Source organism: Bos grunniens, chromosome 9, assembly GCF_055505025.1.
Source record: "Bos grunniens cultivar Pamir isolate PY7600 chromosome 9, Bosgru_T2T1.0, whole genome shotgun sequence".
In the NCBI taxonomy this organism is placed as follows: domain Eukaryota; kingdom Metazoa; phylum Chordata; class Mammalia; order Artiodactyla; family Bovidae; genus Bos; species Bos grunniens.
Window position 1 is genome coordinate 19637037 of NC_141173.1, and position 22993 is coordinate 19660029.

General features: G+C 39.9%; 1 long non-coding RNA gene and 1 other non-coding gene across 3 annotated transcripts in view; both read left to right on the forward strand.

The window, feature by feature from the left end:
- Positions 1-22993, forward strand: part of LOC147365646 (uncharacterized) — a 40596-nt gene that overhangs the window by 11818 nt on the left and 5785 nt on the right. Inside the window, exons 3-4 of one of the 2 annotated variants that reach the window (XR_015132622.1) lie at positions 7190-7367; positions 21610-22284. This is a non-coding gene — a long non-coding RNA (uncharacterized LOC147365646). Of the gene's footprint in view, positions 1-7189; positions 7368-21609; positions 22285-22993 lie in introns of those variants that run through there. The other variant, XR_015132621.1, reaches the window with a different exon arrangement.
- On the forward strand, positions 12333-12405 carry TRNAR-CCU (transfer RNA arginine (anticodon CCU)). Its single transcript has one exon. It is a non-coding gene; the product is annotated as a tRNA-Arg (tRNA).

The following is a 22993-nucleotide window of genomic DNA, read 5'->3' on the forward strand; positions in this document are numbered from 1 at the left end:
CCTGTAGCCTCAAGTTAATATTTGGCAAAGATTATTAATATTTAGCAAAGATTATTTATTATTATTCAAAATAATAAAATATAAAATTAATATTATATTTGTGTGTTCTAAGCAAAAGTACAATAACTCCCAGAAGATATTACTGCACTGGCCAGGACTTCATGACTTCTAAGATCCTTCCAACTCTCAGGGAAAAATAAAATTATTATTATTCCTTTGCGCTAAAAAACACAACAAATGTTGTCTCTTATAGTCTTACCTTTTCTTCAACTTGATTTTCTTCAGTTTTCTAGGGAAAAGCAGTTAACACTAACTGTCTTGGTATATGGGATTTCCCAATCTGCATATATACATCAGCTCTACTCTTCAAGATGACACATGTCATTTTGGTTTTTAGAGAATTTTTTCGTCTAGTCAAGGCTATGGTTTTTCCTGTGGTCATGTATGGATGTGAGAGTTGGACTGTGAAGAAGGCCGTGAAGAAGGCCGAGCACCGAAGAATTGATGCTTTTGAACTGTGGTGTTGGAGAAGACTCTTGAGAGTCCCTTGGACTGCAAGGAGATCCAACCAGTCCATCCTGAAGGAGATCAGCCCTGGGATTTCTTTGGAAGGAATGATGCTAAAGCTGAAACTCCAGTACTTTGGCCACCTCATGCAAAGAGTTGACTCACTGGAAAAGAGTCTGATGCTGGGAGGGATTGGGGGCAGGAGGAGAAGGGGACGACAGAGGATGAGATGGCTGGATGGCATCACTGACTCGATGGACTTGAGTCTGAGTGAACTCCGGGAGTTGGTGATGAACAGGGAGGCCTGGCATGCTGCGACTCATGGGGTCGCAAAGAGTCGGACACGACTGAGCGACTGATATGATCTGATAGGATTTTACAATTTGTACTTTAAAAATCATCAGCAACTTTCTCTTATGCTGCTGCTGCTGCTAAGTCGCTTCAGTCGTGTCCTATTCTTTGTGACCCCATAGACAGCAGCCCACCAGGCTCCGCCGTCCCTGGGATTTTCCAGGCAAGAACACTGGAATGGGTTGCCATTTCCTTCTCCAAACTTTCTCTTATACTCCTTTCTTACTTTTAATTCTACAAGTTCTCCCAATTTATCTACATAAAATCCTCCTCAATGCAATCTAGGAAGAGTAAATATGAAAAATTTTTTCTCCCTCCTCTTTTCCATTCCTTGCAATAGTATCCCACTGACTGTATCCCAAATCTAAAATCAACAGAAATAAGCTATAATTCTTTCCCTACATGACTTGTTTGAAGCAAGATTCCAAGCAATCTAAACTCCTCCCCCTCCCCACTTTTAGGTGTTTGGAATTGAGAGGTAGATGGATGAAAAATACATATAATCGCAGATATAACTGTTGCAGGATAAGACCTCCAGGAAGTAGACTCTGAGATAGAGATTTGTGTGCAGAAAATTTATCGGGAATGAGTCTTGGGATTGACACCAATGGGGAAAGGTAAGGAGGCTGCATGGGACTAAAAAGGTGGGCTGTAATCACAAGACTTCAGCCAACTGATGAGATTAGGTTAGGAGATTGAGCCACCCTTTATACTGGATATAAGATATCGAAGGGAAGAGGTTTGAACCTAGGCTAGGAGGCTCTCTATAGCTGAGGGCAATTCCCAAAGAAAGCTCCAAGCTAATAGCTGTCAGCATGCAAAATTCCTAGGCTCCCCAGAGAATAAGACCTTTAGTCATGGAAGGGGACTCTAGGCAGTGCAGCACAGGATCCAGAAGTCATGGGGAAAAGGTGTCATCTCTGGGGCAGGTGTTGGCTATGGATATGAGGTGGAGATAATATTTGAGTGGTCCCCTTCTCCTCATACACATTCCTATACTCCATACTTCTCTGCCATTGTCTCTGCAGAAGGTTGAAACAGCAGAATGCAGAGAACAAATGGATCAATTCTTTGCTTCTGAGTTACAAACATTGGCCTTGGCAAAGACAAAATATTTGGAAGAAGGTAGAAAGTGTCAGAAGAGAAGTTTTCTCAGCTGCTTCCAGACTAGGCAGAGAATCCCTTGGCTTTGGTAGGGAATGTAAAGAGACTTAGAAGCCTGTAGATTCCTGGGGTACAGCTTAGGGAGCTGAGAGGACAGGAGTGAAGAAGCCAAGACCCCTGTCCCTGCCCTCATAGTACTTACAGAGAAGATACATTCAACAAATAAATGCAATAAAACAAATTAAATTATGATGATAGAACATATAAGAAGGGAATCTCTTCTGGCTTATGAATCTGGGGACAACTCATTTAAAAAGATATTTAATTTGAAACCTAAAGTGTATGTAGATATTGTCTAAATGGAGAGTAGAGAGAAAAAATCATCTCAGGGAAAAAGATGATGACTGTAGCCTGTTTTGGAAGTGAAGAGAAGACCGATACAATGACTGGAATGCAGAAAAGGAGCAGTAGAAAAGATAGGCAATGTGCACACTCAGTCACTCAGTAGTGTCCAACTCTTTATAGCCCTCTTTATAGCCACCACGTGCCTCTGTCCATGGAATTCTCCAGGCAAGAATACTGGAGTGGACTGCTATTCCTACTCCAGGGGATCTTCCTAACCCAGGGATGGAACTTGAGTCTCCTGTTACAAAATCAGCGCTGTAATCGAGAATGGAAGCGAGGGACTTCCCTGGTGGTCCGCTGGCTAAGTCTGCACACTCCCACTGCAAGGGGCCTCAGTTTGATTTGGGCAGGGAACTAGATCCCATATGTCTAAAGAACTAGATCCCACACCCTTAGTTCTCACCTATTCACAAAAATAGGTCTTCAATGAAAAAGTTTGAATAAATGAATCAATAAGCAGAGCTCACCAAAGAGTAACTTTTGAGCTGCCAGGAAAGTAAACTTCCATGAGACTCAAAACTTTTCCTTCCCTCCACCCTCCTATTTCCACCTAGGAAATTGCTGGGATCTTTAGACCTAAAGACCTAAGGATGAATAGCAATTAAAGATCACTGAGTACCCTGGCAGCTCTTTCAAAGTGCAAGTGAAGTCGCTCAGTCATGTCCAACTCTTAGCGACCGCATGGACTGCAGCCTACCAGGCTCCTCCGCCCATGGGATTTTCCAGGCAAGAGTACTGGAGTGGGTTGCCATTGCCTTCTGCCATTGCAGCTCTTTCAAAGCTGCCTCCAAATCACTGGCCCTAAAGGATCACCCCTAAACCCAAAGCACTGTAGGATTGAAAATATGCAGCTCTTCAAATTAGATTGAAACCTGTCCAATATATTTTTCTTTCACTTATATCTTTCAAGAGATTTCCTGATCTCTTCAAAGTGCAATCAGTCATCTCAACCTTCTACTCAAAGCCCCCACATGACACTTTCTTAGAGCAGCTCTCTTTCACTTCTTTTCCATCCCTGAGCTATTATTATAATGCTATTATTCAACAGCTAACATGACCACCTCCAATTCTGTCCTACCCATGTAAGCCAACATTGAGTGTATCTTGAGGGACTTCCCTGGAGGTCCATTGGCTGAGATGGCACATTGTCAATGCAAGGGATCCAGGTTCCATCCCTGGCCAGGGAACTAGATCCCATGTGCCACAACTAAGAGTTTGCATGACACAAATAAAGATCCCACACTCTGCAATGAAGATCCTGTGTTTTGCTGTCCCACAACAAAAAGTATAAAGAAAGAACCACAATGGGATAAGTAGGAGGGGTGGAGATGAGATTGAGTCAGGAGCTCCCCTTCTGGTGTGGTAACCCATAAGCAGGTAGGCTATCCCAACCACAGAGGTTCTCCCCAAGGAGGGCAGGGTCTGAGCCCCACACCATGCTCCCAGGCCAGTTTTCTTACACCATATACAAAATAAACTCATAGATTAAAGACTTAAATGTAAGACCTTGAAATCATAAAACTTCTAGAAGAAAATAGAAAAAAAACTTTGACATTGATCTTAGCCATAATTGGGGGGAACATGTCTGCTTAGATAAAGGCAACAAAAGCAAAAATACAACAAATGGGACTACCTCAGACTAAAAAGCTTTTGCACATGAAAGGAAATCATCAACAAAATGAAGAGACAACAGTCTTAATGGGAAAAATATTTGCAAATGATGGTGCATTTGATAAAGGGTTGATATCCAAAATATACATCTCAGTATTAAAAAATAAAATCAACAATTCAGTTTAAAAATGGGCAGAGGATCTGATAGATATTATTCCAAAGAAGACTTACAGGTGAGTAATAGATGCATGAAAATATGTTCCAACATCATTAATCATTTAGGAAATGCAAACTGAAGCAACAGTGTGCTATCACCTCACACCTCTTAGAATGGCTATTATCAGACATAAGAAATAACAAAGACCGGCAAGAAAGTGGAGAAAAGGAAACCCTTGAACACTATTGGTGGGGATATAAACTGGTGTAACCACTGTGAAAAACAGTACGTAGGTTCCTCAAAAGATTAAAAATAGAACTACCACATAATCCAGCAATTCCTCTTTTGAGTATTTATCCAAAGAAGACAAAAACACCAATTCAAAACCACATAAGCTTCCTATGTTTGGTGGTGGTGGTTTAATCGCTAAGTCAAGTCTGACTCTTTTGACCCCATGGACTGTAGCCTGCCAGGCTCCTCTGTCCATGGGATTCTCCCAGGCAAGAATACTGGAGTGGGTTGCCATTTCCTTCTCCAGCCTCCTATGCTTACTGCAGCGTTATTTACAACAGCCAAGATATGGAAGCAACCTAAGTGTCTACAAATAGACGAATGGATGAAGAAGATATGAGATTCATATAGAAGGGAATATTACTCAGCCACAGAAAGAACAAAATACTGTCAGTTGTGACAATGTGGGTCTAGATGGTATTACGCTAAGTGAAATAAGTTACACAAAGACAAATACTGTATATTCTCACTTATGTGTAGAATCTAAAGAAACCAATAAACAAACAAAACAAAACAGAAACAGACCCATATAAAGAACAAACTGCTTATTGCCAGAATAAAGGGGAGTGGGTGTGGGTAAAAAGGGTGAAGGGGATTAAGGTGAACAAACTTCCAATTATAAAATAAATAAGTATGTAATGTACAGCATAGGGAAAAAAGTCAACATTATTGTAATTTGTATGGTGACAGATGGTTACTCGACTATTGTGATCTGTTCATAATATGTATAAATGCCAAATCACTATGTTCTACACCTGAAACGAATATAACATTGTATATCATCTATACTTCAGTTTAAAACAAGAAATGCAAAAAAAGAAATTACTGAAAAACCAAAAAAAAAAAAAAAGAAAAAAATCCTGAGTTAAAAGTAAAAATCTTTCCTTTTCTCCTCTTCCTGACCATTGTTCCTTCTTTCCCTAAAACATTTTTCCACCAGTGTAGCCATGAATTCATAGTTTGTTGTTGTATATTTTTTCAAAATCTTAAAAATATGTTTTATGTTTAAAAGTAAAGATTTCTATCTCACAAACAATAAGAAAGTAGTTTTTTTAAGGTCCACTGTCAGTTGAAAACGCACAAAAGAGCAACACCAAGCAGGTGATTAAATGGAACACACACACACACACACACATTTCTAGTAGTTTTCACAAAATTACTAAGCACAGATTTCAAGGGAACCAGGACTGTCTTCTTAAAGATTCAGCCAACTCACCAAACCATTTTACTAAGTGCTAGCAGAGAATGTTTGCTAAGCAATATTGCACATACAACCTCAAAGTAAACCCTTGCTGACAACTGTTATTTCAGCTTGTTCTACAGGTCAGGGTGTGAAAGGCAATGGAAACTAACCTTAAATAAAGGAGAGGGAGATGGTATTAATATCAGCGCCATGTCTCTTTAATCTTTCTGCTGAGTTGTAAATATTATGTATGAAGCTCCTGTATTGAGGAAGAAATAAAAGCTAGTATTGACTTGTAAGCATTTTTTTAATATCCAGAGTTTGCCAAGAGAGGCTGACATTTTAACCATTAGAAAAATTTTAGGATGTATGTATATATATATTATATAAATGTGTATTATAAGCATTATAAATACTTGGTGAATTTGTAGGTAATTTTTTCCTACCATTATAAATACTGCTTCAGAATTATTTCCAGTGCTTGATGTAACATTCTGTTTGCAAAATATGGTCACCCTAGAAATAGTTAATAGATTACACGTCTTAAAATTTCACAACCAAAAGGAGAGATGGTAAAAATTCCCCAGTGTTATTTATTGAAGACCTGTGTCACACTTTTCAAAAAAAAAAAAAATCATTTTTCATAGAGAGCATAGATGATTATTCTTGTAGGTTAATTCTTAGAGAATTTTCATAATTTTTTTTACATGAACACCTTTAGTGAACTTTCTAGCTTATTAAGTGGAATTAAAAATTAAAGAACAGCCATAGTTCATGGTGAAATAATTAACATAAGATTTACACAGAATTTTGCATATATCTATGTATTCATAAAGTGCAATGGATTTGTAGCTTAATGTCATAAACATGAATAAATTAAGTACAATTACATATTATTTTCTCTAATTTATGAATTTGATATGTTTTACTGTTTTACTATTATTATATAAATAAGGTAATTTCTTTACAATATTAAATTGTAAGGGAAATATATGTCAGTTAACAAAGAACCTAAATTTAAAATGTAAACTATAGAAAGAAACCTGTAATACTGCATAATATGTTTTTGTAAAAGAGTATGACAACTTTAAACATGCAAGGAAAATTGAGTAATTAAAATTCAAGGCCATCTTCAGACACATTTCCATGGTAAAATCATAGTTGGCCTGTCTCCACTTGGTATATATAGTAGCACAAAGTCTTTTTCTCTTGTGCAGTTATATACTTAGTAGTACACACACACACACACACACCTTTTCCACATTTCTTTCTTTTTCTGCTAGCTTGCTTTGTAGACAAACCAACTTGCAGTCCAACCGCCAGTAGAGTTTAGTTGCAAACAAACTCTACCACTTCAACAGTAAAGAAATTTGTTGGAAGGATATGGGTCAGCATATAGAATCAAAGATAAAGCTGATAAGCCACCCTGGTGAGGACAGACCCTAGAACAGTTCCAAGGATCCAGGTAGGAGAAATCCATAGATTATCCAGAGAATCCACAGCTTTGGAGGAATCCAAAATGGTCCATAGAAAGCTTATTGGAATGAATGTGTGTTTGCCCTTTTCTCATTGTCTCTCAGCTAAGGATCTACATTCCTGGGAGAGAGTCTGATCTGCTTAGCGAAGTTCACAAGGCCACACCTTGACTGGGGCGATCTGGACCTCTTCCCTGAAGTGACCATGAAGAAGGCTAGCAGCTACATACCCCCCAAAACGGACACCTAGATGTGGTCACCAAAAAAGGAGAGAAGATTCAAGGTAGGCAAAAGCAGTACATGTTTTAAGATTCTAAAACCAAGACATTTATTTATAATTGCTCTATATATGGCTTTGATCATTAATAGCTAAAACATTCATATAGGAGGATATTGTAACTAGCACTGACTTGTTAAGAATAACAAATAAGATAAACAAGAGTATTTCCTGTTTATCCAATTTCCCTTCTCCATTAACTCCTTCTTCCTAAGCTTTCCACGGAGTATGCAAATCTCTTATGCAAAATCTCTTTGCACTTGAATATGTATAGAGTACAAGCCAGGAGACCTAAACTTATTTCCAATTGCTTCTCTAATATGCTAGGAGATCTTGACATCTAGAAATTTTTTAAATTTTGATTTTTTATTTATTAAACTTTTGATTTTGTACTGGGGTATATCCAATTAACAATGTTATGATAGTTTTAGGTGAACAGCAAAGGGACTCAGCCATGCATATATATGTCTCCATTCTCCCCCAAACTCCCCTCCTATGGAGGCTGCCACATAACATTGAGCAGAGTTTCATGTGCTACACAGTAGGTCCTTGTTGGGGGTTGAAGCTTTTTGAGGGTTTCGCTTCTTCATTTGTAAAACGAAGGTATTAGGGTACAGGAAGTCCCAGCGACTGCATTCATTCAGTGGTCAGATGGTAGCAGGCAGAGTTCTCTGCTATTGATTCCTACCAGCCTTTTCCAGGGTCAGGCCACTCTTCAGAGGAGCCAGGGACCTGTGCTTACAATCCCTGGAAGTTGACAGGTGGTCAGAGACTATCAGGGCTCTGCTGAGGAGTTGGAATGAGTCCAATCATTCATTCATCCACTCATTCAATCAATCATTTGCCAAGCATCAGGTGATACCACTCCAGTACTCTTGCCTGGAAAATCCCATGGATGGAGGAGCCTGGTGGGCTGCAGTCCATGGGGTCTCGAAGAGTTGGACACGACTGAGTGACTTCACTTTCACTTTTCACTTTCACGCATTGGAGAAGGAAATGGCAACCCACTCCAGTGTTCTTGCCTGGAGAATCCCAGGGACAGGGGAGCCTGGTGGGCTGCCGTCTACGGGGTCACACAGAGTCGAACACGACTGAAGCGACTTAGCAGCAGCAGCAGGTGATGCAGATGAGAGCTACTACTCTCAAGAAGCTCACAGATTCTGGCTCAAATAACTCCTAAATAAGAAATAAGAACTTGCGAATTTGAAGAAATGTAAAGGGAAAAGAGTGTCATACAGATCAACCAAGCCTACAGTGTTCACTGTAGTTACTGGGTGTTCATAAGGGCTTATGGGAGCAAGAAGGACGGCTCCCTCTCCAATACAAGAGAGCATCGGGGTCTGGGGATGGTGCTGAGGAGACTGAAACAAGAACTAGAAATCTGGTTCATTCATTCATTCATTCAGCCTTTACTGGGCACCTTTGTGAAGACACGGTGCCGTGTTAGGCGATGCAAATGAAAGACAAATGATCTAGGAGATGGGAGTGAGGATGGCAGAGGAGAGGAAAGAAAAGAGGTTTTAGACAGAAAGTAAAAATAGAAACAAAACAGTATACCTACAGTTATCAGTACATGAAAACTGAATGATACTCAACGATTGACACTTGTGATTGTTCTTTGCTAGGGATAATTTTAAGTGCTTTTCATGTACCAGTTTATTTTTGGACAGGTACTGTTATTATTCCTGTTTTACAGTTGAGAAAATGATAAGAGTTGAAGCAATCTTCCCAAGGTAATGTTCTAAAAATTCAATGAGTTTGGGATTTGAGGCCAGGCAAGTTGAACTCTAGGGTCTGGGGTCTGGGCATTTAACCCCTATGGTATGTCACTTCTCTGCACATACATAACAGCTGAACAACCATCCAATACAAACCTTGTTGGGTTTGTCTGCTTTAGACCAATTCTTAATTCTAAGGCAGTTTAAAAGAATAAATTAGTACCCATAGCTATAATAGTCTTCTTTAAATTACACTATTATATTCTTTATATTGCTTCTTTTTTACCCTAAGGCTAAATCTCCCCAAAGTTAGCCTTTATGACAGAATCTTTGGCCAGAAATTAACACTTGGCTAGGAAAACACTGGGAAAAATCTGATCTATCTGGATCTTTTGGGGTTAGAAAAACTTCTTTTGAAAATTGAAAAGTGTGGTTATTTTGAATGAAAAGCAGTGACTCTGGTTATACTAATTTCTAAGTAAGAAACAAAATCTTGTGACTGTGAAGAAAATCTTAAGGAAAATATATCAATGTACAATTGTAGAAAAACTGGTCACCTTTTCCCACTCAGATTTAAGCTATAACATTATCATTAACAGTTATATAACTTCTTATTCATTATAGAGTCTTTTGTTAGTACCACTTGTTTTTATAACTATAAGTTTATATAGATTCATTATCTGGAGATATATAGTCATGTGACAAGTATTGTTTTGTTGGGTTTTCACTGGTAACTGAAAGAATTTAGAAATTAAAATCATCAAAAATTAAACAGCATGGCATACACAATAGCCCAACAGAGTCGTACAGCTCAGGTAAGAAATAAGTAACTCTTTGGTCTTTGTATAATTATGTTCCACTAAATAATGAAAATCTTTACTATAAAGCCTGAACTTTTTCTTTCAGATTTCTTTCTAGACTCTCACAACCTGTAGATACCTTTTCTTCCATTGAACTTTCAGGATATTCACTCTTTTCAGTCTATTTGACCTTCATCACACCTTGCCTGAATGGTAAATGACTGTTATTCATGTAACATTGTTATTATCTTGTTCTTGTTTTTGTTGTTTAGTCACTAAGTCATGCCTGACTTTTTTTGCAAACCTATGTACTGTAGCCTGGCACGCTCCTAGGTCCATGGGATTTTCCAGGCAGGAATACTGGAATGGGCTGCCAATTACTACTCCAAGGGATCTTCCCAACCCAAGGATTGAACCTGGGTTTCCTGCATTGGCAGGCAGATTCTTTACCCCTGAGCCACCAGGGAAGCCCTGATATTATCTTGCTGTAATACAAAGGCTCCCTAGATAGGGACAATGTTCTAGAGGATTTCTCTGTATCCTCTAGAATAACTGAGCACATAGTAGGCCTTTAGTAAATATGTATTAATATGATATTTGATCAACTAGCTGCCACATAGATAAGTAAGTAAGTGTTAGTCTCTCAGTCGTGCCCGACTCTTTGTGACACCATGGATTGCAGACCACCAGGCTCTTCTGTCCATGAGACTTTCCAAGCAAATATACTGGAGTGGGTTGCCATTTCCTTCTCCATGGGATCTTCCCAACTCAGGGATCTAACCCGGGTCTTCTGCACTGCAGGCAGATTCTTTACTGACTGAGCTGCAAGGGAAGCCCTTGGATATTTAGCCACATGGAAATTTCAGGCTAAAAAATTCATTCAAGAACAGTATTTAACTGTCTGGCAGTCTATGTTCATATAGGTGACTTCAGAGTTACATTTCACATTAACCATCTATACCCATATCTGAATAAATGCATCAGGAAAGTCAGATTTAAATCAAAAAATTGTTTTAGGTGTAAAAAGTGTTGACCACATAAGCCTTGCCTTCTGTTTCCTTCATAGATTTTTTTTTTCAGTAGTCAGTCTACTCCTAGGAAAAGCCCAATGAATGCTGTGTGATTAATTAAATGTATATCTACATGATTACAGCTTTGCAAAGGTTCTGTCTTATCATTATTCCAAAAATGTAAGCTGATAGATTTCTACATCTTTTTCATACTCTATTTTAATAAATAAACTAAAAAGCAAGCAAACAATTGTCCCCCGCTAACGTAAGAAAGTAAAAATAAAATATCTCTTTTCTGGTAAGTGAGCCGCATTTTCTAGATGTCACTAAACCCCACCTTTTCTTTCTTTTGGGACTTTCTCCTGGTTTTTAAATACTTTGGCCACTTGATGAGAAGAGCCAACTCATTGGAAAAGACCCTGATGTTGGAAAGATTGAAGGCAGGTGGAGAAGGGGACGGCAGAGGGCGAGATGCTTGAATGGCATCACTGATTCAATGGTCTTGAGTTTGAGCAAGCTCCAGGAGATGGTGAAGGACAGGGAAGCCTGGAGTGCTACAGTCCATGGGGTCACAAAGAGTCGGACACGACTGAGCGACTGAACAACAACAGTAATGAATACAGCTGGTAGATCTAGAAGGGTAAATTTTGCCTATTGTACAAAGTTTAACAATTTTAAAGTTTCTCTGATATTTGGATTTAAAGTTGAAACTCCAAATAGTATTTTCATGCCATTCTCATATAATAGTTGCCCAAACTCACCTTTCACAAGTGACAAACACGCCAGCTTTGATATAGAATTCTCACCCTCTGGGACTATGCCAAGCTATGAATATGTATGGCAGACAGGAATTCTGGATGCATTAGATTGGCAAACAGATTTCAAGTGCTTAGCGTATGTCACAATTCCCTTGGAAGTTTTGTAACAGTATGATAAAACAAAAACTCATACATGGCAAGACAATTGTCTTCTTAAGACATTTACATAAGTTGGCTCTCTGTCTAGCCCAACTATTCCATTTGCATCAAATAAAAAACCCACAGTGAACACAGGGCATGTTGTCCAGGGCTTTAGTAAGGGCTTGACCTTGTAGACACTGGGCTCACAGTCAAGCAATGTCAGCCTTGGGCAAAGGGCATGATTGTGCATGCAGCGCCTCATGGTCAGGCAGGGCTCAAGCCTGGCAGTCTGATCTTCAGCCCACCTGGTTCTATGGAGAAGGGAACAATGATTAGGTTTTTAAAATCAAAGACATTGCCAGTGTACTGCAGCTTACTGGGTTTGTGGCCAGTTTACTGTATAGCTATAAATAAGGCCCCAATCATACCAATCAAGGTTGTTCCATGCTAGTATTTTCCCAATTTATTGACAATGAAAGACTCAAAATTTTGGTACTATGTATGCCTGGATGAAGCTACTCTGTAAAGAAATAACCTCTGGACTTCCTTGGTGGTTCAGTGGTTAAGACGCTGAGCTCCTAATGCAGGGGGCCCAGGTTCGATCCCTGGTCAGGGAACTAGATCCCATATGCAGCAACTAAGACACACTGCAGCCAAATTAATCAAAAACTAAAATTTGTTTAAAAAGAAATAAACTCACATACACCTTAAAATTGCACAATGTTATATGCCAATTATATCCCAATAAAACATCAGAAATATTAATAAATGAAATGACCTCACAAAAGGACTGAATTCTGTAAGAAATGATTCAAACTTGATTTCTGGCTCGAAAAATATCTATATCCCGGTTCCATTAACATTAATAAGAAATTAGAGAAATTAAAGCATTTTAATTGTAAGATTACAATGAATAATATATAATTTAAAGTAAACATGCATTTAATGATTTTGTTAGAAAATATGTCATATCAAAAAGCACCTAACATTTGAAATCAGTAAGCTGACTTTTTTTTCAATTACTGAGTACCTACTTAATATTAAGAATGATATTCCTAGGTCACACTATACTTTGAAACTTTGTTTTTAAGGTGTGCAATTTGAAAAATAAAGACCATTTTCCACAGCTCTATTGAGGCAAAGAACAGGACACGGTCACTGTTTTTCAATAGTCGGGCATCTTAAATTACACTGACCACTGTCAAATTGGCATCTCGAGCCCAGATCTCATTTTAGAACCCCAGATCCAAGGAGCCAGCTGTTTCTGCAGGGCTCCGTTTGGATTTCTCCCAGGAATTTCAAACTCAGCGAGTGCCAGCTGAACTCGGTGTGCCTTTGCCTTGCTCACCTGTTCGCTCTGTCTCTGGGGTTGCTTCTCCAGGTAAACCACACGACCCGTTGCTCAAGCCACAAAGCTGGACTGGTTCTGAGCTCCTCTTCACCTGCCCCGAGTCCACTCAGTCCCAAGCCCTGTCACTTGCACTTGCTGAAGAGCTCTTGCATCCACCCTCTTCCCCGGCTCCCTCAGTCTGAGTCCCCAGTCACCGGGGGGTCTCTGCTCACTCTGCCACATCCCCACCTCTCCTTTCTGCGCATCCTCAGGGTGCCTCAAGCTTGTGCAGATTCCCCAGCGAGCAACCCTCTTCCCTTCCAGGTCCTTGGCCATGCTGTTTCCTTGACTTGGATCACCTTCACCCTCTGATTCACCTGTGCATTCCTTCAAGTCTCAATTTCAGTTCAGTTCAGTTGCTCAGTTGTGTCCGATGACACAACTTTGTGACCCCATGGACCGCAGCATGCCAGGCCTCCCTATCCATCCCCAACTCCCGGAGTTTACTCAAACTCATGTCCATTGAGTCGGTGATGCCATCCAACTATCTCATCCTCTGTCATCCCCTTCTCCTCCTGCCTTCAATCTTTCCCAGCATCGGGGTCTTTTCCAATGAGTCAGTTCTTCACATCAGGTGGCTAAACTACTGGAGTTTCAGCTTCAACATCAGTCCTTCCAATGAACACTCAGGACTGATCTCCTTTAGGATGGACTGGTTGGATTGCCTTGCAGTCCAAGGGACTTTCAAAAGTCTTCTCCAACACCACAGTTCAAAAGTATCAATTCTTCGGCACTCAGCTTTCTTTATAGTCCAACTCTCACATTCAAAATGACTACTGGAAAAACCATAGCCTTGACTAGACGGACCTTTGTTGGCAAAGTAATGTCTCTTCTTTTTAATATGCTGTCTAGGTTGGTCATAACTTTCCTTCCAAGGAATAAGCGTCTATTAATTTCTTGGCTGCAGTCACCATCTGCAGTGATTTTGGAGCCCAAAAAAATATCTGTCACTTTCCACTGTTTCCCCATCTATTTGCCATGAAGTGATGGTCTCAATTTAGATACTGCTTTTACCAAGAAGCCCCTCTGGCAACATCTCCCCCTCCATTCATTTCTATGTTCTCCAGGACAACCTCCCACATTGCAGGCCCTCCATGAATATGTATTAAGGAAATGTTTGATCAGCAAGACACATGCTGGCAGGGTCAGGGTAAAAAATGCACCCCCCATGTCCTTTCTTTATGCTCCCATACCACCCCTTTATTGTGCGTTTTCTATAAATTTATTTATTTTTAATTGAAAGACAATTGCTTTACAATATTGTGTTCGGTTCTGCCATACATCAACATGAGTCAGTCATAGGTGTATGTATGTCCCCTCCATCTCATACCTCCCTCCCACCTCCCACCCCTTCACACCCACCTAGATTGCTACAGAGCCAGGTTTGAGTTGCCTGAGTTATACAACAAATTTCCCTTGGTTATCTATTTTACATATAGTAGTGTACATGCTTCCAAGTTTCTCTCTCCTTTCCTCTGTCTCTCCTTCCTCCCCCCACCTATGTCTATAAGTCTGTTCTCTACATCTGCCCCTCCATTGCTGCCCTGCAAATAGGTTTATCAGTTGTGTGCTCGTTTTAAAAGTCCGTCTATGTGTCTGCGTTCCTATGGATAGTTAGCAAGGGCTCCTTTATTACCTGACAAAGAACATGGCATCTCCTAGGTACCATAAATATGAATCCATTTATATTTGTGGCGACCTGGCCTTTTAGAATTCCTGAAGCAATTTTTTTCCCCCAGATTCTTGCAAAGGCTCTCTTTCCTCAATTTGAAATTTTGAGAAAAGTTTTCTCATGAATGAATGATCCTGATTTCACTTACGTTTATGATTTATCCTTTCTGTATTTCTCAACTCTGACATATGCTTCTTAATTTTAATTCAAGGCTCTCTCTCCAAACTACTAATAGTCATACTCAATGTATACTTCCAGGTGAAACTGCTTTTAGATATACAACCTTTTGTGTCATACACCCAATTAAGGAAAACATCAGGTAGTCCTAGGCTGTTGTCATTCCTGGAGACTGTAGTCCCTATTTCCTCAGGGGAGGTCATGCTCAGACCTGATCCTCTGCAACCACTTGGCTTCCCTTTCACAACTTCTGAGCTGAATCCGCTGGTCTCATCTTCTGGTTTCTTCTACTTGGCGGCTTGGCCTCTTGTCTATGTGCTGGCCTCCTGGCCCAGGGCTGTGCTGTGCCTACTGCTTGTCTGGTTCTGATAGTGAGTGGGTTTGTAATTTACAGATTCACTGTAACTGAATTTGGGTGGTTTACTCAGTTTCTTTGGGGAAAATGCTAATTATTTAAGAACTTTCTCTTCTACTTCCTTAGCTCCAAGACACAGTCATGATGTCATGGAAGGAGGGTGGAGGTGAGGGGAGCAGTGGTGAGGATTCAGATGGTGACCTCCATGGACCCTCCCTGCTCTCTTCAGCTGAATGCCTGGTCTGGTCCCTGGACGTGTGACAGCGGGTTGCTGATGGTCACATTTGCCCTGTGAGTCACCGTGTGGACACACCAGTGGACCATTTGCCTCTATGCCTCACCATGAATCCTATTGGTGCACTGGGCCTTTCTGGGTCTCTGTTTTCCCCACCAGGACACACACTCACTCCTGGATCCCTTGCTCGCCACACACAGCCCAGGCCACACGCAGGCCAGAGGAGCCGTGAGTCCAGACCCAAAAGGTCTAGATAACTTCTTTACACCAGACACTGATGTGGGTGCCACTGTCATCCCATGTCTCCTCCCAGAGTCCCACAGAGGGAGCAAAGCAAAGGCCTTCTGCTTCTAAGGGTCTTTAGCATCTTTAAAGCACCTTCCCTTCTGGAGCAGCTTCTGCCTGCAAAGCGATGGTTGGGAGTGGGTCTGTCTTGTCATCTCTGTCTCTCTCCTCTTGCTGCAAATCTTCCCCAGGACAAAAGAGATAGTCTAAATTCTCTGTGGCTGGCAAACTATGAGATCTTCCCTTAAGTCTTGTCCTGAATCCCGTCTATCCCAGGCATTTGATAATTGCCATGGACAAAGTCAACATGGAGCTAAAACAATTTGGAAACTTGCAGAGTCTTTTGACAAAACCTGGATTTTAGGATTATTTTCTTCCTGCAGATTCAAAACCCCTGCTTTGCATTCCTGCTTTGGATATGAAAAGCTGTAAATTGAAAGCCTCTATTTTTGCATTCCAGATATAACATAACCCTAATGCCTTGGGCAGAATGAGCAAAGGTCACACACTAAGAAATGCAAAAGAGAAAAACTCAACAATACCCTTACAATATTGATTTAGAGAAAGCATATTAACTACAGGATTGCTGTTATTGAACATTTGGATGGGCTGTGCTGTGCTTTGTTGCTCAGTCATGTCTAACTCTTGGTGACCCCATGGACTATAGCCCATCATGCTCCTCTGTCCAGGGATTCTCCAGGCAAGAATACTGCAGTGGGTTGCCATACCCTACTCCAGGGGATCTTCCCAACCCAGGGATCAAACCCAGGTCTCCCGCATTACAGGAGGATTCTTTGCCTTCTGAGCCACCAGGGCTAGGATTTACATATTGTGTATACACACACACACACACATATATGTATGGGGCTTCCTGGGTGGAGCCCAGGTATGGTAAAGAACATACCTGGCAATGCAGGAGACAGAAGATGTGCAGGTTGGATACCTGGATTGGGAAGACCCCCTAGAGGAGGACATACAACCCACTCCAGTATTCTTGCCTGGAAAACCCCATGGACAGAGGAGCCCTGTGGGCTACAGTCCATAGTTTCACAGAGAGTTGAACATGACTGAAGCACTTAGCATGCACAGCACACATACGTAAATATTTAAAACACATGTATGCCTATTGTGTAGATATACCATATATCACACATACTTGTAGATGTATATGTAAAGTACTTTCCATGTATGAGGCTTCTCTGGTGGCCCAGACAGTGAAGAATCTGCCTGCAATGCAGGAGACAGTGGGTTCAATCCCTGGGTTGGGAAGATCCTCTAGAGAAGGGAATGGCTACCCACTCTGGTATTCTTGCCTGGAGAATTCTGGGGCCTGGCAGGCTATAGTCCATGGGATTGCAAAGAGCTGGACGCGACTGAATTACTAACACTTTCACTTTATCTATATGAACCAATTTATCTCTACAACTCATTTTACAGAGAAGACTTGCCTCCTGTAGATAGTTGGTAAGTTTTTTGCTAGGGTAGCCTGCCTTTGGAATCCTGATAACTTTTATAAGCCTAGCTTTAAAAAATAAATTATATAAAGACACCTCTAACCAATAAATGAAAAAATGTAGCTAGTATATTTTGTATAGAAATGACACTCCTTGACAATGTTTTCTTTTATTCTTCTGGTATAAGGTACAAAAATGTCCACAGTTTATTTTCTTAAGAAGCATTTCATAAATTTTACAGTGAAAATTTTTGCTACTGATTTACCTAGTTATGCAGAAAAGTCTACCATAGAAGTTAAACATTCATGAATTTTTAACTGGATGATTTTCACAGAGCTAAACATAATCACTCCTTATGATATTTGCTTATTTATCTACTTTCTTTAGATACTTTGTAATTATAAGATGTCAAAATATTTAGTTGATTCACTAAAAATTTTTTTAAAAACAGTCAAAGGTCCCATACACTTAGCATCACTTAACGAAATAGCCATTCAAACTGATTGAATGGGCACAATGTAGAAAAATTAATGTTTTCAGACTCTGAGTTTAATAAACACATACATAGAAACAAAACCATGCAAATTACTTGCTTAAAATAAAAGGCTCCATATTCAATATAGGCAGAAATTTTTGACTAAAAATGACTTTTGCAAATTGGAACTGCTGCTAAGTCGCTTCAGTCATGTCTGACTCTGTGCGACCCCATAGACGGCAGCCCACAAGGCTCCCCCGTCCCTGGGATTCTCCAGGCAAGAACACTGGAGTGGGTTGCCATTTCCTTCTCCAATGCATGAAAGTGAAAAGTGAAAGTGAAGTCACTCAGTTGTGTCCGACTCTTCGAGACCCCATGGACTGCAGCCCACCAGGCCCTCCGTCCATGGGATTTTCTAGGCAAGAGTACTGGAGTGGGGTGCCATTGCCTTCTCCAAAATTGAACTATAAAGTATCAAAAACTTACAATAAAACTGTAACAAAAATAATCCAAAGTTTTCAAAACCAACTAAATGGAAGCAAAAGAATGGTTTTAAAATATTTTTTTAAACTTGGTGCCCAGATCTTTAATTTTCCAATAGAAGAAACCAGGAGAAATGACTGATTCTAGGATGGAAGCAGGAGAAGGCAATGGCACCCCACTCCAGTACTCTTGCCTGGAAAATCCCATGGATGGAGGAGCCTGGTTAGGCTGCAGTCCATGGGGTCGCTGAGGGTCGGACAAGACTGAGTGACTTCACTTTCACTTTTCACTTTCATGCATTGGAGAAGGAAATGGCAACTCACTCCAGTGTTCTTGCCTGGAGAATCCCAGGGACGGGGGAGCCTATTGGGCTGCTGTCTATGGGGTCGCACAGAGTCAGACACAACTGAAGCAACTTAGCAGCAGCAGCAGCAGCAGGATGGAGGCAGGGAATATTCCTAATGAGCTTGGGGTATCTTGTGTACCAGAAAGTAAGGAAGTATTTAAAACATACACCCTGCCTCCTCCCTCCAACACACAATGGCGGGGGTCTGACAAATAAACCACCTGAAGACCAAAGCTGGAATATTTTGAGCAACAAAGTAAACAACATAGTTTTGGATTATAACCAAAAGTATAAAATAAATAACCATGAGTCCATACTGATATAAACACATGATTAAATGATTATATATTCAATAAATAGAAAAATTAAGAAGGATTTTAAATAATATATGTAGTTACTCCACCTAAAAAAGATGCAGACTAAATCTCCACTGTGAATAGGGGCTTCAGAAACAGCGTTCCTTCGCAAGGGTACTATAGGGAAAGAGGGGATAACAAGAGTAGGTTTATAATGGAGAAGCCTGAAAAACACAGCCTCAGCCAGGTGACCAAGGTTATTATCAACAGTGATAAAACATGTGTATAGGATGCACCTTTGATGAAAATGGCACTTTACTTCTGTACTCTTCCTCCCCAAAACTCTTAAATCCCAGTTTAATGAGACATCCCAATTAGGGGACATTTTACAGAACGCCTCCCTGGTACTCCTCAACACTGTTAAGGTCATCAAAAACAAGGAAGGTCTGATAAACTGTCATAGTCAAGAGGCGGCCAAGGAGATACGACAGCTCAATGCAACACGGTTTCCTAAATGGGGTCCTGGAACAGAGAAAGGACATTAGACAAGCACTAAGAGCATCTGAATAAAGCATGGATTTTAGATAATCATAGTGTATCAATATTTGTTTATTAATTACAACAAATGTATCATGCTAATTTCAGATGTTAATCATAGGGGAAACTGGGTGTGAACTTTTTGTACTGTCTTCACATTTTTCTGTATACCAAACTATTCTAAAATAAAAAGTTTATTTAAAAAAAAGATGTTACATGCAGATATATTTTTAACTACTAATATTCAGGAAACACATAAGACTGAAAAACAAATTAAACTATACAACAGATTGCACTCAGTAATATCTAGGCTGTAGGAAAGACCATGGGACAAATGACCCAGTTATTCAAATTATTTCTTGCAAACAAATAATTTGCAAGGGGTAGAAAAAAGAGAGAGTTGAAGATTAAAATAGAATTAAGAGGCATTTCGACAAATTGCAATGTGTGGCCCTTATTTGAATACTAAATGAAACAAACTGCAAAAATCATAATATTAAAAAATAGTTGAAATTGGAATACACACTGAATGTTTGATACTATTAAGGAGTTTTGTTCATTTTATTTTGGCTGTAATAATGCACTAGTAGGGACTTCCCTTGGAGAAGGCAATGGCACCCCACTCCAGTACTCTTGCCTGGAAAATCCCACAGACAGAGGAGCCTGGTAGGCTGCAGTCCATGGGGTCGCTGGGAGTCGGACATGACTGAGCGACTTCACTTTCACTTTTCACTTTCATGCATTGGAGAAGGAAATGGCAACCCACTCCAGTGTTCTTGCCTGGAGAATCCCAGGGACCGGGGAGCCTGGTGGGCTGCAGTCTATGGGGTCGCACAGAGTCGGACACGACTGAAGCGACTTAGCAGCAGCAGCAGCAGGGACTTCCCTGTAGCTAATATGGTAAAAGAACCTGCTTGCAATACAGGAGACCCAGATTTGATTCCTGGGTCGGGGAAGATCCTCTAGAGAAGGGAATGGCTACCTACTCCAGCATTCTTGCCTGGAGAATCCCATGGACAGAGGAGCCTGGCAAGGTGCAATCTGTGGGGTTGCAAAGAGTCAGACACAAATGAGCAACACTACTACTAATGCTATAGTGGTTATTTTGGGGTAGGGGGTGTGAATCCTTATCTTTTAGAAATATATACTGAAAAATATAAGGATTAAATTACATGATCACTGATGTTTGATCCAGAATAATATGGGGTAGGGAAGGGTTGAATGAGGGTAGAAGTGAACCAAGATTGACCATGAATCATTAATTGTTGAACCTTGGTTAGGTATATGAGGATTTCTTGCATCATATGCTTATGCACATTTAAAATGTTCCATAATAAAAAGTTAAATGAAACCTACAAAGTGAAAAAAACTTGTTTGTAAGTCTATACAGTCTAATAAGACTTACTGTATAGTACTCTATTTCTAAATAGTAAAGTGTTTTCCACCTACACATCACCAGTTCTCAAAATAGCAGTTTGAAGAAAGAAAGTGACATTTAAGCTGTGTCTACAGGAAACCCAAAACCTACTGGTTGATTTGATTAATTCAGACAAAGAGTGAGTCAATTTAGAAGAGGAAAAAAATAAAACTGCTCATTTTGCGAGTTTACTAAATAGTACCTTGTACAGTGCTAGGCACATAATATATGATCAATTTTCCTGGGTCAGTAAATCAATGAATTTAGCATTTATTCTTACACCTTTATGGATATACGATTTGACTGTCAACAACCAATATAAGAGAACTCAAAACAAAGGGAAAAGCCTAACTCTAGGCAAAACTACGGAGAAGACAATATTTATTTTCCAGATATTCTTGTATAGTTAACATCACTACAAATGAACACAGCCTAAGTTGATGGTAAGGCCAGAATCATGAAACTATCATAAAATTAAATATTTAAAAAACTCTACCAAGTGTTATAACAATTTATATTTATTCTGAATTGGTATTTCAATGATTTAAATACTATTTTTTATATATTTTTTAGCCTAATGTAAGGACCCTAATGGATAGGACCCTTTAAAATTTGCAAAGCACTTTTACCTTGCAGTATACCATGTTACCTCATTTTGTGAATCAGACAAAAACAGGTAACATTATCTCTGTTTTTCAGGTACAGAGCCTGCTCTAGGAGGCATCCAAGTGTTGTCAGTGCCAGAACCAGAGCAACAGGGACTGAAACCCAGGTGTCCCGGTACCAAGTCCAGAGCTCTGTGTTACACTTAGTGTTTCTCCAGGGGAAATACACAACATATTCTTGTCGCTCCCACTTCCATTATAGTGGAAAGAAAGTTGGCGTGAATAAATGTCTCTCATTTAGGAACACAAATAACCTTCTCTTTTTCCAACCACTAGTATTTAAATTGTATCAGTAAACTGGTGCTTCTTTTTAATGAATGTAATATTATAAATAGTCAATATCCTGGGCAAAGCAGAGCTCCATTAATATTACATTCTGTTTGTTCAGTGATGCACAGCTGAAATCCAGAAATTAAGCTCTGTGAGGATGCTAAACACTTCTTTCAGCATTATTAAATCCTTTGATGTTGAAAACGAGTATGTATTAAGGTATATTAAAATATTATATAGCAACTGTATAATGCCAATGACTACAAAGCTCATCATTCTGGTTCATTATTTGGCAAATGGCTTTATTATTTCAGTGTCTTTCTCCAGGAGGAATTCACTTGTTTCTCAATAGAGTTAGCCCATTTATTTAACACACCTTCACTGCTGCTTGAATCCTTTTTTCAGCCTATTTTGTGTGCAAAGTAAACCATTCATTATAGCTTATGTGTGACTGTTTTTTTTACCTCCAGTCAATGACCATTTTCATTCAAACTATTTTAAACAATGCTTCAGAATCAGCCCATTCTTTACCTTTGCATCTATTCTATATTTTTTCCTAATTCTCCCAAATGACTCACTCTGGCCTTTGTTTTTAATTAAAGTTTCCGCTAAGGTTTTTTCCTGTGTATCCCCTTTGGAGTGAGACAGATAACTTGCTTTGCACAGAAGTATGTCCAGCAGAAAGCAAACAAAAAGAATACAGACATGCGTTGCCTCAAAGTTTCAGTGGATTTAATCAGAATGCCATCAAACAGTTCAAGTATTTCCTGGACCACAGAAGCACTTAACGTTCTCTGCTCTCTGTTTCAGCAGCATGAACAATCCAAATTGTCAAACACTGTACCAATGGAAAATGAATGTCCTTCCCAAACATTGCCCTGATCCACTACAAACAGCTTGATCACACTGAAGAATGTGACCCACGGGGTTGCCAAAGTGTATTTTCCCACTTTGTCTCACACAGAATAATCAGACTAAGAGGATCTGAAATGTCACTTCCCAAACACAAACTGAGGAAACTGGAGGAGATAAACTAGAAGAGATTTCTGGCTTGGAAAACACGCCTGAGTGGTGGTCCATAGCAGAGTGGTGGCGTATGTACTTGGGAGAACCCAGAAACCTGGGAGCTAAGATTTGGGGGATTTGAG